This window comes from Nipponia nippon, unplaced genomic scaffold (genome assembly GCF_047370975.1).
Source record: "Nipponia nippon isolate SJK-2023a ecotype South Korea unplaced genomic scaffold, ASM4737097v1 scaffold_3, whole genome shotgun sequence".
Classification (NCBI taxonomy): domain Eukaryota; kingdom Metazoa; phylum Chordata; class Aves; order Pelecaniformes; family Threskiornithidae; genus Nipponia; species Nipponia nippon.
Genome location: NW_028262347.1, coordinates 56,648,725 through 56,674,840, shown reverse-complemented (window position 1 = coordinate 56,674,840; position 26,116 = coordinate 56,648,725). Strand labels below are relative to the sequence as shown.

Here is a 26,116-nt window from a genome sequence, read left to right as displayed (position 1 = left end):
GTTTAAGCAGATTGCCATCTCAACTGGCAGATCATCTCTAGAGGTTTTTTAACACGTTTGAAGCCAAAGGCACAACAACAAAGATACAACATGTTTTAAAAAGAAGCTTTAACAAGCTCAACAGCTTTCAACAGCTGTGCAACCTCTACCCCAAGATAAGTGAAGAGTTCCCATTTGAGAGAACAAGTTTATTAATTCAAAATGCATCAGCTATGTTTCTCAACAGCTCACTAAGCCAAGTCTCCTTTTATGCTGTGACAGTTTGCAGATAACCATATTTCAAGAGCACTTTTCAGTCCCACAATATTTTAATGAATGTACACACAAACAACACATAACGACATAGTGCAGCCTAGGAGAAAAGAGTATGGTATACCTCTGAAGATAAGGAATATTCAAGTAGTCTAGATCAGGGACTTTGGACTTTATGCCTTGTCTGAAAAGCTGCACCTCCAGCAGTAAAATTCCCACTACCGTGCTGAGCCCTGATAAAGAATCAGCTCTGAGGAGACCCACCTAATGAGTCATTTCCGGGAATATCCTAATTTTCTTTGGCAGAAGGTATGGGCAGAGGTGTTCCTTTTCAAATACTTTTTAAACCCAACTCTATTTTACCTGTTCCAGTCAAACAGATTTGCAGCCCACAATGGTACAGCTTGAAGGTTGAGTCCATAAAAATAACATTATTCTCATAGAGGAAAATAATCTGTTTCTGTAAAATATTCCCAAGATACCAATTTTTAAACCTATCCAAACAACTGAATCATATAAAGACTCTCTCATTTCTGTAACAGAATATCCTTTCCTCTGACCATAACAAATGCTGCTGTGTCCTGCTTGTATCCATTCAAAGTGCTGCTACAAGTTTCATTTTCCTAAAAAGGTACTCTTAACCATTCCCAACACTAGTATCCCTAGTATTTCTGTGGCATCAAGAATAAACTACTTCTTCCCAGTTCAGGACCCTTAATGATGTCTTATTCACTAAGAAGAGAAGAACCCTACCTCCAGTAAATTCACAATGTCACCTTCAGGTGGCCAGCTGCCAGGTTTTAGAAACAAAGGCTCATGCGCTTTTCCCATGCTGCCTTCAAGCCCTCCTACCAGTTTCAAAACCATCTCAGTTAAATTTCATTTGAAATCTCTCCTTGCCTTCATAACTATAAAATGTCCAAGTCTTCCACTAGTTGAGATGTGTTGAGACCACAGCCTACCATGCTGACTAATATTCCGATTTCTTCTCTTTTATTTACCACAACCACCTTTACCTCCATCTGTTGTCTTTTATCTTATACTTAGAGGACTACAAACATTATGGATTAAAAGCTTTTTGTTCTGTTTTTGCAGTTTCTAGCTTCTCCATTTTTAAGGCCTGTAAACATGACTGTAATTACATAATGATGGTATAATGTATATGAATGAGGAAACTCTTTTTATCCTCTTAAAAAACAATATTTTGGGGTTGAAGTTAATTAATTCTTCCAACTAGCACAACACTGATACACTGTTCAGAAAAGAGCATGCTCAGTTTCTGGAGGTAAAGAACCAGGCATGTGAAGTGAGGTATCCCTCCAATCCAAATTACTGCCCTACAGTTCACATATTCTAAATCACTTTACCATAAGCATTTTGTTCTGGCTCTAAAGCCACTTCAAAGCTCCCCAGCATTTCCAATATGCTGTGCCATGCAACTCTATGTAATGTGTATAATGCAGCATATAATGCAACATATAATGCCCGACACTAAGGCACCCAGGACTCAACCATGCTCAAATCCATAGTATCTTGGAAGTAAAGTTGATAGCAAGAATTCCGACTTTAGCAAGACCTTCATATTGCCAAGAGCCACCAACATATACCCCAGAGGGTGGAGTGAAGGGAGATCACCAAGAAGAATTCACAAACAGAAGCCACCAGTTATCAAATGGTTTCAGCAGTCTGTCACAGGATGGGGCTGAACGTGCAAAGGCTTTCATGGCAGCCTGCTGATTCTGAGCTTCAGACAGTTCACATTCTTCCAAACCCAGGAATTCTTGTCACCAAGTGACCCTGTATTTTGCCACTCCACTGTCACCCACCAAATGGTTAGAGGGATTCATACCATAGTTGTCCATAAGCTACCCGCAACTTGAGAAACATAGGCAGGTCATTCTCACTCTAGGATTAGAAGGCCTAGTGGGATATTTAATTTTTAACTCTAAGTCTTGTTCTTCCTTCTAACAAGTCTGACAGAACCTTTCAGACATTTGCAGTGAGAAAGTTGCTCACCCCTGGTAAGTGCAGACCAAGGTGGCAAAGAAAAATCTGCAGATGGCTATAGTCCGAAGATGAGCTAACGCTTCCTTTGACTGACTGTCTCAGCTTTGCACAACCTTTAGTCACCACAAAGCACATGGAAGTTGTTTCTGGTATTCACCTAAAACAACCTTAAGTATTTATCACTGGAGCTCTCTGGAACTTCCACAGCCAGTAACATCAATCCTTCCCATCAAACAATATAAATCAGTTTTGTCAACTCTAGATTATTAGTTCTTCATACAAATAAAACATTGTAAGAAGCAATAAGAAGCAGCCCTGTCATCAGAACACGTACCATGACAACACCACAGCTCTTCCTTGGTGAGGACATGCTACACGAGACATGAGTGCACTGTACCACTTACCATTCTTCCTTTCACTGAGTGGAGGAAGGTTGGGGTTTCGGCCATGATGGAGGCTGAGGGTCAGCTCGGGCTGCAAGGAGAGCTCCTGCAGCTCATTGGCAACAGCTTCGCTCTGAGGGCTGGGGGCCGCCGAAAGCGACACCAGCACCGGCTCATCATCATTTTCGCCAGCCCCTCCTCCGTCCAGCCCATTTCCAGCAATGACGGAAGGGGGCAGGCACACCACTCCGGAGAAATCCACTTTGGCTTTCGTGATGGCAACCTGCAAGACAAATTAAAAAAAGTATTAGAGTCTTAACCCATATGTCCAGTTCATCACAGCATCTCCGTATTCTAGAGAAACATGTTCTTTAGCACAGTGTTTGTGTTATCATCATCAATTTGAATCCAACCAGTGATTGAAACTTGCTAAACTCGGCAGTTTATAAACTTGCATAAACCTCCAACAGCATCACTGCAGAAACTACCGATGAAACTACAGATTATTATCGTTTTCTTAAAGTATAAGAACATTCTCAACTTTTGGTACTTTAGGAACCCAATCTTGAGAAGACACAGATTGAGTTGTTCCAGTGAAGTCAGCCTATCTAGAATCTTGCTGAACTCTTGATTACTCTCCTTTTATACTGACAATGGTGTTTTAACAGGACAACTGTCAATTTGAAATCCAGTCAGGTAAAATAATCATTCATAATAAACCTGGAAGAACAGCTGAGTACAACAAATAAGGATTTTCAAATAAAATCATTTGTATTTCAAAAAATAATTCTCTCTTCCCCATTCACTGTCAGTGAAAATGAATGCAAGAAAAATATTCACATAAAGTAAACAAAAAAGCTTTCCTGTCTAAAACCTCAGCTACAGTAACTGAAATGTGCAATATATAAAGGGATTTAATGAAATAAGCAATTTTTAAATGTTTCATGATATTCTCATAATTCTTTAAATAAGTATTTAAAAGCCACCACTATGTTAAAATTAAAATTCTTTTATGTTCAGTAATTTAAACAGAAACAAACCAGCTGGAAGTCTCCAGTGAAATGGTTACTGTGTCAACATTTAAACAGCAATGGACATTATACAAGGGCAATCATATTTGGTTTTCATTAATGAAGATGCAAGTCTCCTGTTTCTTAGTATGCTGCTGTTTCAACCAGTCTAAACTCAGAAAACTACCACTACATAACTCTGCTGCACTGTAGTCATTTATCAAGCAAAAGGTATTTCCAGAGGGTAACCTTCAGCTTCAAAAAGATGCAGATAAAGCAAGCTGCAAAGAAGCAAGGTAAAAACCATCAGGATAATCCTCTAGAAGTCGATCAGAAAGCATAAACTTGGAGCAATGTTTTTAACAATACGATTTGTTATTAAGTATTCCCCACTTAACATTCATAATTAACCTGAATGAGTGTGTCAACATTCAACATATTAATAGCTGATAAAGTAGCTCAAATAGTCATTTTCCCCACTTCCATTTCAGTTTCACACTTCAGTTGATTAGTAATGTTTGCTCTGTAATACCCAGAACAAAGTTATAGTGGTAGTACATTTGTTTCAAGAATTTGTTCAATGTATATTCAAGGCAACAATAAGAATTACTGGTAATGAATACATGCTATTTCATCCATGTTGTCATACATTCATTCCCAGGACCCTATGTCATGATCTGAAGAGAAGCGAGGAAAAGAAGGATGAAGGAAAAAAAGAAAACTATGAAAACCACCAACCGAAGCTGGTGCTTGTTATAACAAAACAAACAAGACCGAGCCAAACCTTACTGCCATATGAAGTATTTGCTTTTACTTCAGTTACAATTTGGCTAGAAAGTGCCTACCCCCTCCTTGATAGATTTCCTGTCCAAAGCAAACATCGCTCATATCCATTTGAGAGCAAATTGTAATGGTAATCTGCAAAGAGAAAAAATTGGGATTGTGCCCTTCTTCTCTTTACAATGTACACAGAGAGCCTGGAAACACATGCCCTTAAACCACAGACTTAGAATAATGCTATAACAATCCTTGCAAAGGCTGGAAAGAGTTAAGTCACGACTAATATAACTGGCTTCAGGCCCTGTCCCTGTAGTGATGGGAGGCCTGTGGAAAGGGGCTAAAAGGAAGAGTAATTGCTCAGTTAGGAGGCTGGCTGGTAAAGACTGCTGTCACCATCTTAGAGGAGCCAAAGCCAATTTGCTTTATCAAAGGAGATGTACTAGAGACATGACACTTTGCCTAGTACCACATGACGGTTAGGTCAGACCATGCGGGAGGACAAGTGCAGCCAGGCCTGAATCCACAAACAGGTGACAGACATATCTAACACCCACCCAGCAAGGATGTGGAATGGCAGAAGACTCAACCTTCCCCCCTCAATCCATCAGAGAAAAGGAAAAAAGTTCCTTCCTCTTCCCACAAGGGGAAAAAAAAACTTGACGTGTCTCAAAAAGTCAGATCTGCTTCAACTAGGAAAACAGCAAGTGCACTTAGGAACTTCTGACATGCTGGATTTTCTTTTAGACAGGAGTTTGTAACCCGAAATCACCATTTCAAACACCGTTTTAACAAGTGTTGTAAAACAGAGTCTGTTTTCCTAATCTAGGTACATTCATATTACCCAGTTCACTGAAACTATATCCTTTATGTAAAAGCACAGTACCAAGCTACAGTAAAAGCAGTCTAGCCTAGCCGGCCACAATGTAGAGCAGAGCAGGAGATCAGTGCTCACACACCAGTTTGCTGTGTAACCCTGAGCAACACCATACCAAGTGGCGTTAATTGGTACTGGGATTATAAACCAGAGTTTCTCCAGTAAACTGTCCAATGGAATTTCAGCAAAGGGGCTGGATTATTACTAGAGTTGTACCTGGATCTGCAGGTTTCCTAACTAATGCAGAAGACAACACAGATGGAAGGTATCTTCTTCTTAATACTAGTTGGCATGTCATTCAATGTTTGTCCCGCATCAAAGGTAACACAGCTGAAGCAAACCTTGCCTTGCCATTCATTCTTGCCCTGCCACTATGCCCTGCGTTGTGCCAGCAGCGCTGCCTGTACAGCCACGCTGCGAACTGTATCAGAAAGCTGATTCAGCTGAAATGCAATTTTTCCTAGGTTATTTTCAGCTGGATCGATTCCTCCATACAAGCCACAGTTAAACCAGCACAGTACAGGGGAACATTGCCACAAAATGCAAAAAAATCACAGTCTGACCCTGTGCATCTCAAACAGCCTGGACAACAATTCTATTACTTCACGTAAGGTTGCAGCTCAAATGAAACTAAACTGGGATGAACCATTAAATGCATTAGGAAATACTGCTTTCTCCTTCCTGAACATCCCCTCCCATTTCAGGCCAGCAGAAGAATCTGCAGTGACACATGATAAACCAATGAGAAAACTGACCCAGGTGTAAAAGCTAGTCTTCTGGTTCACACTCCAGCACAGCACAGGGGAGAGAACCTGCTTACGCCATTAGTACATCCAAACATCTAGCCACTACCTAAGGGAAAGAGAACTTTTTTCAGAGCAATGCCAAGTCTTAGTATGCAACATATCCCCACTTAAAAAAAAAAAAAAAAATGCATCCAGTCCACAAGACTACAGTAAAAGCTATAATTGGATGAGTTTGATTTTAGTGTTTTCAATTAAAAGTCTGTTGAGGACATAGAGGGATTTGGAAGATGCTTAGAGGATTTATAATCAGCCATGCTGCATTATTTGGAAGTCCTGTGAAAGGCGTGGAGTCCTTTTCTGTAACCAACAGTAAGGCTGTTTTTAGACTTCCCAGACAGTTATACCACTCTATAACTGTCATTGTAGAATGATCAATCAGTTTGTTACACACATTAATGTTTAGAACCTAATTAAAATTTTAAAATGTTTGTTTTCCTGTCATTTCTGAACAGACTAGAAACTTTCCCATAAAGAAATGTGCCATACCATGATCTTTAAGTGAGTCATCCAGAAGCTGATGGACAGTCTTAAGAGCAAGTATTTCTTATCCTCAACAGGGGTTTCAGGGTGAGTGCCCTCAAGGATTCATGTCTGTTGCCTAACCAGACAAAAGCTTTCTATAATGGCATTTTTCTACTTTTGGGCCAGCTGCTTCCGGGAGAAGAGTGGCTGTGATCCCACAGACGTTCTACAGCAGCAACACCAGCTTAAGCAACCCTCAAGTCCTCCACTGTCCAGCTGCTCATTTCTGTCCCTACACTGCCCCTTCTTCAACTGGGGAATCAATTGAGCTGAAAAACAGACATTTTTTTCTGGGTATTCAGCAAAATTAGTTCCCCAATCTAGTCCATTGCCAACTACACACACAGCTGTGTCACCATAATGCAGGGGCAACAGTGAGCTCTCAGGAGCCAGGAGTACTCAAATTATGTTGCTATAAAATACAAAACGACTGTCTCAACAACACAAGCATGGACCACAGCACCAGTGAGAAGATGGAGCTGCTCAAAAGACTTCAATTTCAGATAGGCAAACATGGCAGAGTCAATTTTGTGCAAGTGATAAGATTAAGAACCATAGCCAATAAGAATTTTTGGAAAAATATGATTTCTATCAAATCAAAAGCTCTGCAACTTCTACATGGTAGCTTTTTAGGTGCATCCTCTTGCCATCCCAACACCATATCACAGTAAACACACAGTAAACCTGATTAGCTTACTCCTTGGTGAAAAAAGTATTCTACTTTGCATTTACCATATGACAAAATTACTTGTAGAGACACCTTGTAAAGCTGCTCATCCAGAATCACTGAAGGATAGCTCAAAGCCCGAGAGGTGAAAGGGAAACAAAATAGACAGACACATGCAGTACTGAAATCTGTCTGACCCACAATAAGCCACTTCACGGAGCTAAGTGAAAAGAAAACTGGGAGGGGAGAAGGGATTAGGATTAGTTTCCTGCCGTTTTAGCTCACTAATCATCCCATCATAAGGCCAGACAAGAACCAATGTTGGCACAAGGAAGCAACAAAGGCACGCATCCAAGACCGCCCCTTTTGGCAAGAGCTAGCTTAGATCAACTTAGCTGTATCATAAGACCACATCCTCTGGTTAGACACTAAACTGGCATTGCCAACAAAAGGAACAGTCCAGCCTGCTAAATCCTCACTTCTTGTGGGCCAGCACAGGCTGAACCAGATCAAGGAACTGACCTGTGTTAAATTTAACCTGGCCACACACACACACAAACTACTGGTTTTAATCTGCATCAGCTCCTAATCTGGCTTGCCACCCAGCCACACAAAAACTTGGGCTAGCATGAGGGAGAATGAGGCACATGGTAATAAAAATGAAATCAGAATGGCTGCTTTTGGTAGCACTGTCACCTTAAGGTGTTGTTATACAGTTTAATCTACTCAACATTCATGTTGGACATGAACACGTACACTAGGTCTTGATGCATTAGACTTCTCTCAATTTTGGCAATATTGACATACTCATGGCATAATCAAGACCTCGACAGTCAGTATTTAAATGAACCAAAGAGCAGTACCACCTTCCTTAATGTGAAACCTCAATAACCAGAGTAAAAATATATGAAACAAAAGGAATTTAATAATAAGTAAGTAAAAATCGGAGAGGCACAAAAAAAAAAACCCCACATAATTCTCAAATCAAGAAAGGACACCTCTATAAACAGCTTTCCCTTGTTTGCATTTTGGGGCTGAGTTGCCAGGGTAATAGCAATTTCCTACCAATGTAAGAATTGCTAAGCAACCTCCAGCACCTAACAGCAACAGCATGTATGTGCAGCTGGGCTATTTTGAGAAGACAGGTTTTTTTATTTTAAACTTAAGAGCAGCCTTCTGTTAAATGATTATGCCAGCTGAGATCATCCAGCCAAGAGAAGAGGCAATCTTGGGGCAAAGTGGCTTTAAGTGGACGAATCTTTGAAATGAGTGAGAAGGGAGGAAGAGAATGCCATGGCATGCCCAAAGGCAACTATACCCCCCACAACATCACAAATCAAAAGAAACCCGGGAGAAGTGAAGTTCCAGCAGATGGAAGCCAAAGCATCACATTAGCTTGAGAAGCTATAACGATCAGAGTGAGAGACATTCCTTTTATCTTTAGATACCAAAGAAAAGTCACCAACAGGAAGACCTCCAAGGTAGTATTAAAAAAAATTATTTAGTTTCCTGTCAGTCAGCTTAACCCAGGCACACAACTGTTGGCAGAATTACTTTTCCAGTTAATTGAGAGTTAAACTGATGACACTGTCCATAAAGTATATACAATACAGTAAGCAACAACGCAAACATCACAAAGACCATACCCTGACAATGTAATAGCTTGCTCGTGAGGAGCCACCTTAAGTTAAGAAACCAAACTATGCAAACCACTAAAGAGAGACATTCTTAGATTATGGAATTTTGTTTTAACACACATGTTGCACATGCATTTGTCTTCTGCAAAATGAACCAGTCATCAACTTCCTTTACTTTCACAGTAATTGGGGGGGGGGGGGGGGGGGAAGGCAAAAGCAGTCAAAAAGTAACCTAATTTGTTCTGAATTAGAACCGATGATTTGAAGGTGTAAACTGTTCATCTTACCATGATCACAAGCCTCACAAGCCACTACCCTACAAAGCCCTTATTAAAAATGCAAAGATTGCAACATATGTGCACGAAGATGCTGGTAAAACATGGATGAGCACAACTTTCTACCCGAGCTAAAGAATCTGAATCTGTATGTCTACTGTGCCAGTAACATTACAGTAAGGGAGGACATCTTTGAATCATCACCGGAAGTTTCTCCAATACCACCTCCAGCAAATCTATCAGTACAAGAGTCAAAAAACATGCTCGGGCCAGCAAGAAAAAGGCAAGAAATGTCATCAGACAAAAGGCATGAACAGCTGTATAGAGATGTTGGGACTTGAGGGGGAAAAGATGCAAAGAACACACCTAGTGCAAAGAAATCAACTGCATAATTTCTGCTGTAGACAAACACAGCCTGGCACATGATTTCAACAACCACTCATCAAGAACCATATTTCTCAAGCCCTAAGTATTTCCTTCACAAGACACTAGCATTTGTTTCACTCAGTCCAACAGTGATAGAAAGTCTTTAAGAAGTCTTGAAAAATCATCAAACATCCATTTCTTAAAACCACAAATAGCAGGCTAAGAAATGTAATTTGGCATTCCAGATGTTTTTTAAGAAATACTTGTCATGATTCAATATGTATTTGGAGGAACTTTGTGGCTTTCAAGTTCATGGAACTCTGGGTACACAGAACTGATAATACCAAAGCTAGTTTTGAGAATCACAATGGTATTTATAATAATCCTTGCTCGAAAAGAATGAACTCCCCACCAATTTCTGAAGTTCTTATTTAAGCTTAAAGCACGAATGAGGAAGACATCGTTCTAATTTCAGAGGATGTTGAGCCTTAAACTGGTGAAGCAGTTTACAGACACATAATTCTATCATACCTCTCAGTGTGTTGAATTAATCATCTCGTTTGTGAGACTACAAATGATAGCTACTGAAGAAATAACAATTTCTACTGAAGTTCAAAGAACAAAAGAGACCAAAAAAGACACGATGTTCAGGTCTCATGTGTCAATGGGTACACTTGTATATTTTAGGCCTTGGTCATGATGTAGCTCAATGTCATAATTAAAAGAGGAATCCAGCCTTCTGCTACCGAGCTATTGGTTCCTGCTGCTTCCCTTTTGTCTGATCTAATGAGTCTGCACCCACGGGGTGACTCAGGTCAGCTGAACCAGCAGACGATTAACTCTGCAAAAGATTAGAAACCATTTTCTACAGATCAGTCAGCTAGCTGGACGTGCCCTGTGGCTGCACAATCACTAGCTCTGATGCAAAGGAAGAAGCAGGAGTGCACAGCTGCGTAGAGGTTTGACCAGCCTGTGCAACAGCAGCTCACTGAAAGATCAACTTAACTGTAATGTCAAAGAGCACACTTAAACATCTAGCAGTGGTGCCAACTTAAGCAGTCTGTTACACATTCCCACTCTCATACCTTCCTCATTGTGAAACTAGCATAAATCTTATGGAGACAACATGTACTGGACCAGATGAAAAATAATCTAGGAAAAACCGCTTCTTTCCAGGAGGATCTGTTCCCCAGAGTGGCTCACCATGGCCACAAAAACAGCTATGCCAGCAAAACAGAGGGAGCCATGAAAGGGAGCAAGCTGTTTAAACCTGCACTGGTGCCAAAGAAATGCATGATAAACTACTGTGTTTAGAACAGGATTGCCTGTTTTCCACTGCCTTCTGACTGACTTCCTTGCAATTGCTGTCTGATGCATTTTTTAAAATTTCCTTCATGTCGGAGGCAAAGCATTCCTCCCCGCCCCACAGGGGCAAGCAGATGAAGCAATGGATTCAGCCAGCAGCAAAGGCATGTGGCAACGGATGCCAACAACCAATGGAAGCAGGGAGCCTGCAACAATCTAGAAAAGGGAATGCTGACAATCTGCAGCCAGATGTGAGCTTTGACTTGGAAATTCATGGCAGGAAAACTGAGGGGCTAAGAAAGTATGTTGAATGCTGATTTAGGGCAGATTGGGACGAGAAAGTCATTGGACAAGAGGAGAGTGGAAATAAGGCCTCACAAGAGACAATACGCTTTCAAATGCAGAAGATTTGAACTTTGGGACAAGAACTGGATGACCTAGGGCATAACAAAGTGGTCACTTGGGCAAGGAAGGAAAGATAGCTCAGGGAACCAATCTAGACTAAAATAAAAAAAAATAATTTTTAAAAAGGAAAAAAAGGAAATAAAACAAAGGTAAAGTAGGTAAATTTCAGTCAGTTCAGTTCCTGGCACAAGCTTTCATGTCAGCACAAAGCAGCAGGCAAAACTGCAAAACTTAAGAATCTTAAGGAGTTTATGGCAAAGTTTTTTGGTAACTTACTTTTGTGTGTCTGAGGAAGTAGCTTTACATTTTACCTAATTCTGTCTGATCATGCACTGTGACTGAGAGTGTAGGTCCACATTGTATCACCTCACCTCAGTTTGAAATTCTCACCTTCTCTCCTTCAAATCTAGTGGCCCTGCAGCCACAGAGCAAGTCAATTCAGTTTGCTGTTCTGATGAAAAGCTACACCTTGAAACATGCTTTTTTTTCCCCATTGTGCTAGCAATCTGAACCCTGCAACCACAGTTTCATTAGATCTCATCCAAAAAAAAAAAAAAAACAACAGAGGAGCAGGGCCCACTGAAGAGTGACAGCTTTCAGTTACCTCATGTTAGGTACAGTGTGAAACCAAAGCCTGAAACAGTCTTCAAGAAGTTTTCTGACCCCAGTCACATTCTTTAGTCATGACAGTATGAAACTGTCTACAGAAATTAAACCAATCTGAATTGACTTTGCCTCTCCTCCCCGTCAATGGACACTGGGCGTGGAATCCAAATTTCTTTGAATTTATTAGCATCTCCTTATGCAGCTACCCAGCATGACATTCATTTAAGTGGAAAGTCCAGCAATTGAGACTGAGTTACCAGACCTTCTGTTCCCTTTTTCCCCTATGAGAGCTGACTTTCCACCCTTGGATTTCCCCACTACTGAAAAATAGGTAAGAATTTTCTTCAGTGATTCACAGAGAAGCATATATCAATATTACTGTCTTGTCTAAGCTAACCAGTTTATCAAAAAGAAGTAGTAAGTACTCAAAAGGTGCTCCTTAACATGTAAATCTAATGAATGTGAGTAAAGAACATGGTGGAGGGGTGGGGGAATCAGTATTGCTGCTGTTCTTTGCCAATTCAAAGGATACCAAATTCAACCTTCACTACTTCTTTCTTTGAAGCAACAATACTAAGAGCCAGCACATGAAGGACACCTAAACCAAGACTTTTGTTCTGGTGTTAAAATAGGTTAAAACATTTTCTATTATTTACTACAAGACTCAGCCTGGGACCACAGATAATGTCTGAATGTATCATCCTCTCTTTTGAGTGCTATTGGATCATGGTACACTCAGTTACAGTTTTGCAGACATTACAATTTTACTGTATAGTCTGCCTTCATATACTTGAATAAATCAGTCTAGCGAGCCAAGTATCAGTAATACTGAAAAAAGTTGGCAACACAGTACCAGCTAACTTGTGACAAGTCTGACTAATTGCTAGGCAGCAGTCAGAAGGGGACAAGTGTGCCACTTATACTCTTACACTATAAAGTCCTTGCTGAACAGCTGTCACACCTGATGCTAAAAGAAATTCGAAATACTCCATCTCTAACACACTACTATCCCTCATATTTAGTGACCACAAGCAATTTTCAATTCAGCACAAATGAATAAAAGGTGCAGACTAAAGACAGCAAAGAGAACACAATACATACCTTACTCACAGTTCCCACGGACAAACCCAGCTCACTTCCATGCCAGCAGCTCTCTCCCCAGTCACTGAAAGGGAAAACAGGACACAAATATTCAGAGATCTTAAAAAAAAAAACCACAGCCCATTTTCTCCTTTAAGTGTAAGGAGGGAAGTCCTTCATCTAGGATTCTTTTTTCATATAATGTTTAATTCATTTGGCATACACAACAGAAGTTGGATTGAAATACCATAAAGACTGCCACATTTGTATACAGATACCCATGCTACTTGCAGAGCAGAACTTTTACTTTAGGACTATTGGTTTGTCAGTTCTGAAGAATGCATTGTTTGAGATTTACTAAGCCAGAATATTCACCAAATGATACACTCACTCTTCCTGTCCTTGTACTGAAATCATTCTTAAACATTGGATAGTAGAAGCTGGAGACTGTTATGACTCCATGTTACCCATCCAAACAAAAACAGGGAAGGTTAAAAAAAAAAAAAAAAGTACCTTTCAGAGATTTGTCAAGACTGTAACGGGAATCCCATTTTGGAGGTGAGGGGAAGAGGAAACCATCCTGTGCACCTTAAAAACTCATAAACACTGAAGTAACACACTACTTTGGCCATACAGTTTTAACAGGTGTGCACAGCAGTACTTGACTAGAAAATAATTACTTCGGAGGCTCTGGAAGACTATTGTCTCAAATGGCAATATAAAGGGCTGGAAGTTGATTTGTAGTTGCCATACTTTCACTCCTACTTCATTAGCCACCTTAAAAAAATGCAAATCATCATATGAAGGTTTTAACACAAAGTTTCCATTCCATTTCCTCCTCTGAGCTTTTCAGATTTTAGGGCTTCCTAGACACCAGAAGCACAGAACTGCAGTTGAGATGCCATGATATTCTGTCAATAAGAGAAAATAAAAGAAACCCAGGCACTCCCCAAATACAAACTTCAGATCGGTTGGACTTAGGACACAAGCATTAACATAGCTGGAGTGGAAAGGAAAAAAGAAAAAAAACAGAATGAGCTGTCTACTACTTTAACATCAGAAGAAATAAGACCAATTAGACTGATTAGTCTCTTCTGAAGAAAGAATGACCACAGCTAGACGCTTGGATAATCAGTGTATCGCAAAATGTGAGAGAGTTCCCTGATCCCCAACAAATAAAAGAAGGAGGCTGTTTTGAAGCAGCTACAGGTGATGAATTGCACAGCTACTTGGTCAACTCTCCTCCAATTAACAATTTGCAGGAGAAAGGATTTACAATACTGATACAAATTTTAAAAAGTAAGGACGCCACTACTTTAGAAGCTTCCCTTACAATCCGTTCCAGAGAACGTTTCAATTTTTCTTTGAATAAAATGTGTCAGCACACATTAATCATGGCTCTACCACAGAATCAAGAAGTCATTCTGTCACCTCTTACAGTATTTGTCATCAAGTCAATATTTAGAATTACTTACAACCACGTAAACAATGAATTTAATGTGAGAACCCATAACAAGTAATTATTTTTTCTTTAATAAAGCAGCCAAACTGATACAACTGTAATTAAAATATGATAATGATGCAAGGCTACAAAACCAAGTATATACTTACAATGTACTTTTTACAGAATTGCAGATCCTAGATTCCCTAAAAGGCAAGGCAAAAAGGCCTCAAGAAGTCAAGGAAAGTCTTCCACAAAGATAGTAAACAATTAACCACTGATAAGAGTTCAATATTCCAATCTGATGAACAAAGTGCCTGATCATATAATCTGATAAAATAATTTTCCTGGAGCATTCTTCTGACAGCATTAAACACATAACATCAAAATTTAGGTATGGAATGTTTGCTTGCGATAGTGTTGGGTTTTTTTAAATCACAAATTATAAGTGAGTGAAATTTATCCATATATTAAATCTTTACTCCAGTGCAAGTTTTTGGCATTATTTCGTTTTGAGCGGGATTTTTTTTATTTGGGGTTTGGTTTGGGTTTTTTTTTTTTTGAGACATAGGTACCCCTGAAACAGCTTGTCACTCATGAAAGTGTGGAGAAGTTAGAGACACATTTCATTTGAAGATTTCTGCTGGCCAATCCCTAATTTCCAGTAATCTTGGTTCACTGAATATTCTCTTCCAATTTAAGATTGCAGCAGCACTGATAAAGCTGGACAATCATCATGCTGCTGCATTTAATTTCCAGCACTTCAGATCCATGTTCTCCTGAATCTCGTTTGAGTCAAGACAGCTCCAACACTGAGCCTTTTCTTGGTCTGCCTGTCCTACTACCTGGTACAGGGCATCTGCTAGTCTTTTACAAAAGTGGGACCCTATACCAGTCAGAAAATCTTTGTATTTTCTTCAGCATGTTTTTCTCTGGGAAACTTCAGACTGCTGAATACTCCAGGTCTAAAGAATATACCAGGCTATCCCTAATCAGCTGGCAGGGTGAGGCAGAAGGGGGAAGAATCTCTCTATACACCCCCAGTTCTACATCCCTTCCAAGGCACTCATCACCAGCAACTGCCCAACACAAGACACCAGGCTTGATAAACATCTCACCTGGCACAACATGGAAGACCTTGAAGTCATACCTCTTAAGGTATGCATGAACACTTAAAGAAAAATATACGTATATGTATACCTATACATGAAAATATAGATATACACTCAGTGATTTTTAGCATCTTTGCAAAAAACTTAGCACCATCCTTCAGAAAAGAACACGTGTGTGTGTACATGCAAATACACACTCAGAAAACAAGACAAATTATTTCAGTAACTTCCTTGCCTCATTTTATTTACCTCTTCTGAGTTTCCAGCACTTCCATTAGCCTTCTCAGGTGTCCAGAGATCCTTGTTCTCCCACACATAACTCATCCTCCAGGACAGCATGTCTTTATCTTTCTCTCTCTACTAAGAACTAAAGTTTTATTCCAGATACTCTGGCCAATAAAAGGTCAACTTTAAACTTTAAGTGCTATTTGTCAAGGAAGTTCCTGCTCAGCCTTAGCAGGCGGTTAAAGTATTGCATCCTGCAATTTACTGCTTAGTCATCTGAACCCCAAGTAGGAGATAAACTGTCTTGCAATAGGTATGGACAGTCATCAGCTTCTTTTCTAATATGTGTGCCAATAATCTAAGAGATGCTGCAGGTATAATGTATTTCTATCATTATCCTTATTCAGTCACCCCATGGAATTTCAATCCAGCTTGAAAAGAGAACAACAGAAAACACAGACACACCTTCAAAATAACGAGTCAGACTTCACAAAAAATTAGCAGAACAGCCTTACAACTGTAATGAAAGACAAGCTCTTTACTTCTCCTTCTATATGGCAACGAGTGAGCAAAGATTAATCTGATAACTGAAACATTTTCTGGCAAAATTCTACAGTTAAACTGCTTTTGTTATTCTTTGCTTATAGCACAATCAAAACATTCCTCCAACCCTCCTTTTTCCTCTCACTATACAGTCAATGCAGGCAAAACTACTGTCCTAGATTTTCTCAAGAAAAAATAGTGTCATCTCTAAGAAATGCAGAAGTCTCATCTTGCTGATAAACTTCTCCATCCAATGGAAATGTTTATATGTCAGTGTTTACATGTTCAAGCCAAATGGCTGCTATTCCAGTGATTACAACGGCTTATTGCCTTCACTGGTGACTTGGAGTTTGAGCACGTCTGAACAACACAGAAACTCACTGACATGATTTGCAAGTCTGATCTGAACACGGCAACGCAGAATTCATATCCCATCTTTCTAACAACCACACTACCTCTCAGATGCAGGCTTTGAAAAGATTCCGACTCCAGGCGATCTGTTGCTGTAAAGCACGCCTGACAGTACGTATGAGAGCGAATTTAGAGGCACAGTTATATTAGGCCTAAAATTAACTTGGCCCTACCAATCACTCAGAGAAACCTCTCACCCAGGTTTGGGTCGATCTTACATAATGGAATAGATATTAAGTTACAATGCAAACCATTGGGAAACTTCTTATATTTCTATAAAAATATCAGAAGAGAGGGCAAAAATAATAATTTTTAAAAAAATAAATAAATCATCCAAGCAGAGTCTTTCAATGCTTTTCCAAAAGTTTCTTCCTGAAGGAGGAAAAGTTACCCTGTAATTGACAGAAAGTGAATCCTGTCTTGTCTTTGCTCAGAGCTGTACCTTCACACATATAAGCAGTTACAGAAAGAATGAGTTCATCATAACATGGGTATGGCTGTGTGTAAAGGATGATCTCATTTGAGTAAGCCTAAATGGGATGTCGACCAAATGCATCAATCGTGCAGTGAAGACATATCCTCAGTGTTTCTACTAAACCACAGAAAGGATAGAACTCAAGGAACCACAGTGTACACACACCCCCACCCTAGTGTGGCTAGAACTTGTCGTAATTGCCATATATTACAGGAAGCATTAATTTGAGGTTGAAACAATTTGCGATGTAGACTCCTGTCCCAGAACAAAATTAATTTCACAAAACTAGACCTATCATTTCAGTCTCCTGTTCCCCTAACATGAAGGTACTCTGAAGATGATGTGTAGTCAGCGCATTTATTTGCCTCACTGGAAGATGGCAAAATAGGGAATTTTCTGCATTGCTTGACGTCAGAGGCTCCTGCATTGTGGTACATACGCACTTCAATATGCACCCACGGCAAGCAGAGATGGCAGCAGCAGCAGCTCCTGACCATGTCCAGGGCAAAATTTTTATTTCAGTGAATTAGGAATTTCCACAGAGGCAGCCCCCAATGATCAGCTGTTAACAAATAACATCCTGGCACATGCAGCAGCAGCTACCATGCTGCTTCTGCTCTGCTCCACAAAAACCCTGCTTTTCTGGATCAGCAGGGCCAAAAAAAGCTGAAATAGGGAGTACAAGTTAATTAAGAAGGATAAGTAGAAGTAGTCGACATACTAGTTTGTGGTAGGAGAGCAAAAGCAGACGGATGGCATGAGGTTAAGGTGCAAAAGAAAATCCCCAATTAAAAGCTCAGCCTTTAGCTTTCAAGATTTAAAAAGACTTGTGACTGTGTGTTAAATTTCACCTTCTTACAGAGATGTTATCAATGTGGCTTCGTGCCTAAATCCAAAATATTTCTTCACACAAGAATAATGATGCCGCACACACACGAGAAAATGGGGGAGGGAAGGGGAAAGGAATGCTGCACAAACTAAATTCATTACTTCAATTTCTGAAATATAAACCAATCTAATTTAAACAATTACCGTAACTTGTTCAGTGACAAACTCTCAAATTTATCTGTGTGGAAAATAAGTGTCCCCTATCAGAAACAGAAAAGATCAAAGGAAGTGAGCTACTGTTACCGGCATTGTTTCTTAACGTCTGAAAACATAGTCTCAGAGCGATGGCAGATTCCTGCCTGAGCTGCATGCACCATTTGCCCTCCACAAGGACAACCTGCACTTAAAAGATCTCAAGGCATTGACTGACCACTACGGCATACCTAAGCCTGGTAATGTAAACTGTCCTCACCCCAATGCCATTCATTTCCCTTGAAGAAGCCACTTAACAGTGTTTGCACTCCATAAAGCACTCAAAGGAGGGAAGGTAAAATATACACATTAACCACACACATTATGTCCCTGAAGGACCGAACAGAGTATTTGACAAAGGAATGAGTTTCTGAATTCACACAAACTCATCCATTTCATCTATTTGACGCACACGCATAAAAGAAGAATCATAGGAACAGTTTTAAACTATGGTTCCAAAAACGTTCCCTTTAACTGTAGCTCTTACCAATCCGCTTCTGCGCTCCCTCCCCTCCACTCTAGCTATGCATTCCTTCGGCCCTCCCCCACCTTTTATTTTGGGGGCTGAAGGGGGAGAGGAATAGAACACACACAGATTAAAAATCGGGTCTCTAACCTGGCTCAGCATGCAGCCCCACAGACACTCACTGACACCTCACTACGGAGGTGACAGCACACGGTGGGGAGGGGAAAAAAGGAAAAAAAAAGACAGATGGGAATATGAGCTGTTTAAGACAGTCCCACCGCTAAAAGAAACGTCTGTGTAACCACATCCTCTGTTTTCAGTCTCAGTTCAGCAATGTGTCCAGCAGGAAATAATTAGATTTGGCTTTCCCAGAGTAGGTGTTTGACGGTTTCAGACCGCTGAACGGTTGCTTTTTCTGCTTCCTCTTCAACAGTTTCTCAGGAAAAGACACTGACCCTCAGGACACAGTCGATTAAAAAAAAAAAAAAAAAAAAACACAACACCACTTTAAAGTGTAAACACAGAGGAAATCAACTGTACTCTTCGAAAGGGATCTTAATCGTAATACTGAGTTATCAGTAAGTAAACAGACCCTGAGACAGTCCAATTGTATCATCTACAACACAGGAAGGACAACTGAGTAAAAAGAGGAAAGACAGAAGACTCTTGGAATTGCTATAAATTGCGCTTTTGAGGTAAAAAGCATATGTGGAGACACCTCGCACATTCCAAACGAGTGTAACAATTAATCTTGTGATAATGTTTTGACACATCGTAAGAATTTATCTGCTTTCTGCTCTAACATCCAAACCCTTTTTGCGCTGATCCTCCTCTATATCTAGCACAGCTGCCCTTTCCCCCCACCAAATACCACACAGTAGTGTAATCATGGCCCAACAGTGAAGGAACTCCAGTAGGGCTTTTTATTATTATTATTAAGGGGTATTTTGATTGCTTGAATGTACATTTCACCTGGGGGTTCAAGGACGAAAGGGTCTGTGAAAAACGCTGCTGCTTTACCATGCCAGCAGAAGCCAGAGTGTTAAAAAGCAGTCACAAGCAAGCACTGCTCCCCAAACCCAAGAGCTTCCTAGTATTTCACATTCAAGGGGAGGAAAATTGAAAGACTGCTTTTGGAAAACACCCATATTCTCTTAGCCCTATGTCAAAATGTCTTCTGTACTCCCTCTCTTTGCATTTTATTTCATGATCTGCTTGTTGCCTGAAGATTTAGGGGTCTTCTCCCACAGAATGTCAGAGTGGATGGCCTTAATTAAATAGAAATTAAAGCTGCTTCCGCAACAGTTGGAAGCAGCAAACGCAGCACTACTTACATTTTGTGCAGAACAATATGATTCCCAAGAAGCTATAACAAGCAATATTTCACTCTCTTCCTGAAATCACACTTGGTATCTAAATTATAAGTGAGGAAGGACTGAAAAGGGCTCAGTAAGTTAATAGCTGGTAATTAAGAAGGGCAAATTCTCCTACTTGGGAAAAGCTTACGGCATTTGCTTTCAGCCCTGAGTCTCTTCCTCCTTTCAGCAGAAAGCACAATCTCAAGAACAGAAAAGGAGTTCACAGTCAGCTTCAGATCATACACTTATTTTAAAATCTATTATTAGATTCTATTTAATCACAACCATTAGATCACTCATTTAATCACTGCAGCAAATGGGAACAAATGGGTGTCCCTCTCATTTCATATTCAGAAATGACTGAAGTATTTTTGGCAATGCTTATGAAGACCTAAAGGCATTACACTTCTCGCACTTCTATAGCATGGATTTTAACAGTGTCTTTACAAAAGCCTACTGATGGGGTTTGTGCAAGCAGCAAGACATACTTTGAAATCAGTGCTGAAAGTTTGTTTGTGTATCTACCTGAAAGTAAAACCAACACACAACTAGAAAACACACTTTCAATAAGTCAGCTATGCCATGGCTAACTAGCCCTGAGGTCAAATGCAAATTTCAAATAAAGACAGAATTGCATACTGAATTGTCTCAGTGCCCATGCTGGAAATGTTGGGATAGACCCATTCAGTCCAGAATAGCTACATTTTATATTTTCTAAATATTCAGAGCTGTGTCTTCAAATCCTACCAAGACATAAAAAGCATATTTTGGTTTCCACAATCCAGCAAAGAAGCTACAGACTTAAACAGAAACATTTCTAATGCCTTCATAATGTATTTTCTGTTGATGATGGACTAAGATGCAGTTTCATGGCAGAGGCCCTGATATTGCCTGGACAAACATGACACAAGAAAAGAAGTGCTATAAGCAGCAGCAAACCTGAAACCCCTTATTCAGCCCACTCAAGGTTTATCTTGTAAAACAGAACGACACAGAACCATGTTAGCACACAGTTTGCACGATGCAGTATAAGGGTACATAGATGCAGATCAGAAAGGTCTCAGGAGGGTCTTTCCACTTAGACACAAGGGAAATGGTCAGAGTTTTCACCCTTGATCGGGGAATATGTGAAATTACAGTCCTCTTTGATACAAGATTTTACAGTCACAGAGAGGGAAATCTAATCCCCACTGGACAGACAGTGTGTGGGACACACGGATGTCACCTTAAGTACACATCTAGCCATAGCACGGACAAGCATCTTTCCAGTGGGGAAAACTAACCCCGCTTAATACAATCTGGTGTGGGCATGGAGTGGTGGGGACGGCAGGAGATTGCTGCTGCACAAACCCTTGTAAACTACTGTCACCGCTACCGGGCCTGTAAAATCGGTTAAGAGAGCACCGAAGAAAACCACCGCCGACCTACTAAACGCGAGGCGCTCGGGGCAAGAGCGGGGAAACGGTGCGCTGAGCCCCTCGCAGCGGGAGAAGGCGGGGAGAGGCCGGAGGGGGGCAAAAGCGAGCCAGGGGCCGAGAGGAAACAGGCGCGGGGGCTTCGGAGGGGACGAAGCCGGCCCGCGGCTGGAGGGAGCGGCCGTGCCCCGGCGAGGGGAGGCCCCGCGGGGCGGGCCGGGGCCCCGCCGAGCGGAGCTGTCCAGCCGCTCCGGGCACCCGCCTCGCCCCCACGACCGTCGGTGGGGGGGAACGGGAGGGGGGGAGAGGACGGCATCGGGGGGCACGCGCTGCCCCCTCCCGCCCGCGCCAACGGCCGCCGCTGAGAAGAGGTCCGGGCGGCAGCGCGAGACCCGCGCCGGGGCGGGTCCCCGCGGGCGGGCCCGCGCCCACCCCCCTTTCTTTGCCCCTGGCGGCAGAGGTCGCCCGGCAGCTCCGGGCCGCGCTGGAGCTCCGTACTCACCTGGTCACGGCTCCATCTCGCTCCGACCCCGCCCGTCCCTGGCGGAGCCGCCGCCGCCGCCCGCCGAGAAGGCGCTTCCCCCGAGCGTGCAACCCGGCCTGGCCACCGCCGACCGGCGCCTCGCAACCGCGGAAGCGCCCGCCCCGCGCCTCCCTGCCTCGGCGACACGCGCCGGGCCCCGCCAATCAGAGCGGAGAGGCGCGGGTGAGCGCCACCGAGGCTCGCCAATGGGCCGCGAGCACCTGGGGAAGCTAACGGGCCCGAGGCAGGGCGAGGGGCGGGGGCGGGGCGGGCGCCGCGTGCCTGACGGGACTAGCAGCCAATCGGAAGGCAGGGATGATGTCATCGGGGAGGGACGGGGGCGGGGCGGGGCGTGCCCTGGGAAGGCGGGGGCGGGGAGGGGCGGGTCTTCGGCCTTAAAGGGACAGCGGTGCCCTTGTGGCCTGGGGACGGGGGTGGCTTAGCTTTTATTGGGTTTGTTTGTTTGTTTGTTTGTTTGTTTGTTTGTTTGTTTGTTTGTTTGTTTGTTTGTTTGTTTGTTTGTTTGTTTGTTTGTTTGTTTGTTTGTTTGTTTGTTTTATAAGTTTGTCTTTTTTTTTTTTTTTTCTCCCCCCAAAAGGCGCTGTGGGAGTGGTGCGGCGAAGGCGTGGCCGGTGCCAGCGGGGTCCCCTAGGCCCCGCGACGGCACCGTGGGGCCGGGCGAGGCCCACCGGGGCGGCCCTGAGGCGGCGGCAGCGCGGTGCGAGCCTGGCCGCCCCCTTCACCCTGCCTCCCCCGGCCCCGGGACGTGCCTTCCCCATGCCGCCCACCCCTAATCCTTGGGGTGGGCCGGGGTGGGTGCCCAGCCCAGGGGGAGCCGGGGGCCCCTGCCAGAGGTGGCGGGGAGGGGTCAGGGGCCACGTTGCCATCACCGCCTGCCCTGTGCCTGAGCCGGAGGTTTCAGCTGCCCCTCCGGTGGCTGAAACCTCCAAATGTCTGCCTGGGGGCTGTGCTTCTCCTGGAGAAGCACGTTGTTTCTTGATTTAATGTGAAGCCAGGGAAAGAAACTGCGAACGGGTGAAATGTCCGTAATGAAAACTTTGGTTAACTGGGGCGGGATTGTTGAGGAAATAAAGGAGCGATGCCATACCTAAAGAGTAGAACAGAGGATCATAATTGGGGTATTATAATATAGTTATAAATAGCTGGTGAGCGTCTACCTGCAACATTGTTCTCACCCCTGCTTATTGTATCTTAAAAAGATGTTACGGGTATGAATCATGACAGAGGCTGTAACGATGCTCCGTGAAGGATCGTCTCGCTGCAAAGCTGAAAAAATTAGGATTGCCTTTCAAAACAAAGAAAAGGGGACATGAGGAAGGTATAAAATAATAATATCGTACAAAGAAGGCAAGATTGGCCTTTCCTTATCCTCTTGTGTAGTCAAAGAACTAGTGAACATGATATAACTGCAAAGCAATGTATGTGAAGTAGTTAGGAAAAAATGTTTGTGCCATGTACAATTAGCCGATGAAATTCATTATAAGAAGCTTGATGATACAAGAAGAACCAAACAGTTTGCCAGTTACTGACAGTCAGCCACTATCTCGCCCTAGTTTCTAATCCTGATACTTACAGCTCTTTGCTTTTCATTCCCAGGGATCCAGTTCAGCTTTGGCTACGCACATAAATCTTGATGTAACGTAATTCTTCTCCATGCTCTCTGACAGGGTTAGCCCTCCAGAGGTGGTTTAGTGAAAGAGTAAAGTCAAAAACATGAAATGTTCCCATGGATAATGGTAATTCTGGGAGTTCTAGGTTTAATGACAAGTCAGGAATATTTACCTTCCTTTTTTCCCAAGAATAGCTCTTTGGGGATCTGAGAGAAATGCTCCAAGTGGATGAGAAAGCATGGATGTCTTTCTGGTTTACATTGCTGGTTTTAGCAAGAATGGTGCATGGCTTGTTCTTCAAATCATTTGCTTAGGAGACTTGTTAATAGATCTGTTTACAGTGTGGGGGGAGAGAGATGATGTGTCCAAGGGCATACCACAAATTGATGGCAAACCTCACAGCTATGCCCGTATTTTCAATTCACAAGCCAGAGTCCTACTCACCAGGCTATATCTTCCTTCAAACCTTTAAGAGATGGAAGCCTTTCCCTTCATCTCTGTGCTTAGGTTTCATTGGTTTGCTAACATCTCTACTGTTTACATACTCATTACTGATTGTTTTTAGTATCTACTACTACATTTTTCTAAAGTTCCAAAGGTATTTACAAACCTTGATAAAGATATACAGTAGGGAAAAAAAGAGAGTAAGAAATCTGCTTGCCCATAAAAGCTCTCTGTCTTCACCAGGAATAACAAAAAGTGAAGAATGTGTATTACATGCAAGCTATATTTTTTGTTTTAGTTTTGAAGGCCTCTTTCTTTGTTGTTTTTAGTAGCCTTCCATTTCCTTAAGACTTATAATGAATGAACTAAATTCACATTTTATTAACAGATGCATAAGAACAGTCTGTAGTATTGGTAAAGGCAGCAGATATTAAACTACTTCCATTTGATTTTGTTAGATGAAGGTTTACAATGAACAAAGAAAACACCAGTGAGGTATAACAGAATACAGCAGAATGCAATCTAGGTACAGTAGGACAAATTCTAAGTGAAATTCTGAACTCAATTGCGTAATTACAAAATCAAGTTACATTTGGGTGCCTAGCATGAGAAACTAGGCTTGGAATCTTGCACAGAAATATTTGATTTTCCCAACCTGATGTCTTAGTCATCAGTGACTTAGCATTACATTCAGTTTTGCATTTGGATTTCCTTTCTCTTTAAAGAAAAGCAGGAAGAATGGGGAAAAAACATCAAAAGAGAACAAAGCTAAAAGGTGCTCGTAAGAGTATTTCTAAAGATAAAGTTCTTAAAATGGCTCAATGCTAAGCTTAACCTTAAAGGCTGGATGGCCTTCAGCCATCTAAAGATGATTCTGCTTAAAACCGTAAGCTATTAAAGAAACCTTAATGGCCCAACAACTCAGAACATGCCTAATAATGTTTGTTGTCTTGGCATTAGGCTGATGGACAAATCGTCTCCTGATGGAGAAAGAACCTGGTTGGCACAGCTAACTATTCCAGCTTAATTTTTTTTTTAAAAAGTAATGAATTCTGCTAACTTGGCTTCTGACTAGTTATACGCACCTTAGCAGCTCAGCAAGACCCCAAGTTTTCCAGTGGTTTGCACAGGCCACAGCAGCAGATGCTGACGTGTGTGCGCACAAGAGAGAGCGTGGAGGTGCTTTCCAAGGCCCTGGGGAAGCTCCTCCCAGAGGCACTTGGCCAAGCAGGGGTTATTGCCAGCCCTGGGCTCAGGCAGAGCCCGTACACCAGCTGCTGTGGCCAGGCTCCTGCAAGGCGCTGGGCTGCAAGGGAAGCCACCTCTGTGGCACCTCTCCCCCAGCAGCTCTGGCGAGCACTTGCACGTAGATGGTTTCTGCTAGGCCATAGTTGCCTGCATCGAGGCTGGACGAGCTCTTCCACCAGACCAAGTGCTGTCAGTCACTTCATCAGCTCGGCTTCTGTGTACGGCCTCAAGCCATAGCCTGCACTTCCCTCTCAGACTGCAGGGCAGAGGCTGACGAGGAGGGTGTGCCTGAGACAGGGATAGGCAGGGAAAGGAACAGGAGGGTGCACAAGCGGGTACTGGAGTTCAGGCATGTGTATTTGAATACACAGGAGGAGTAGTGGGGTGTTGACGCTGAAGATTGGGCTCCTAATGGAGCACGGTATGAAGACACCCTTCTGCACATGGTCTGGCTCTGAGCAGGCAGCTGCTGCAACCCCCCGGGGTGGTACCACAGTCATACTATGTTAGGAGCCCCTGTGGGAGCTTTAAAGGCATCGGTTGAGTTTGGGGTTGTGTTGTAAAACTAGGAGGAGATGGTATGTTTCTCAACCTTGTTTAATCAAGTCCTGACAAGCAAGAATAAGAGGCGACCAGAGGTAGTGCCTGATATGATTGATTCCTTGCCTTCAGAGAGGCCAGTCATTTGCACTTTTTTAATTGAATTGTGTTCTTTACATGGCTTCATTCTTCTTTTCCATGTCCTGCACATCAGCGGCTGGTTGCTGTC

At 42.3% G+C, this 26,116-nt stretch overlaps 1 protein-coding gene across 3 annotated transcripts in view; it reads right to left on the bottom strand.

The window, feature by feature from the left end:
- Window positions 1–22,175, bottom strand: part of MRTFA (myocardin related transcription factor A) — a 101,081-nt gene extending 78,906 nt beyond the window's left edge. For all 3 annotated transcript variants that reach the window (XM_087765689.1, XM_087765686.1, XM_087765688.1), the window contains exons 1-3: window positions 22,004–22,175; window positions 12,997–13,060; window positions 2,664–2,925 (exon numbers count right to left, since the gene is read on the bottom strand). The gene's annotated coding sequence lies outside the window, so the exon portion shown is untranslated. The remainder of the gene's footprint in view (window positions 1–2,663; window positions 2,926–12,996; window positions 13,061–22,003) is intronic.
- Window positions 22,176–26,116: the final 3,941 nt, after the last annotated feature.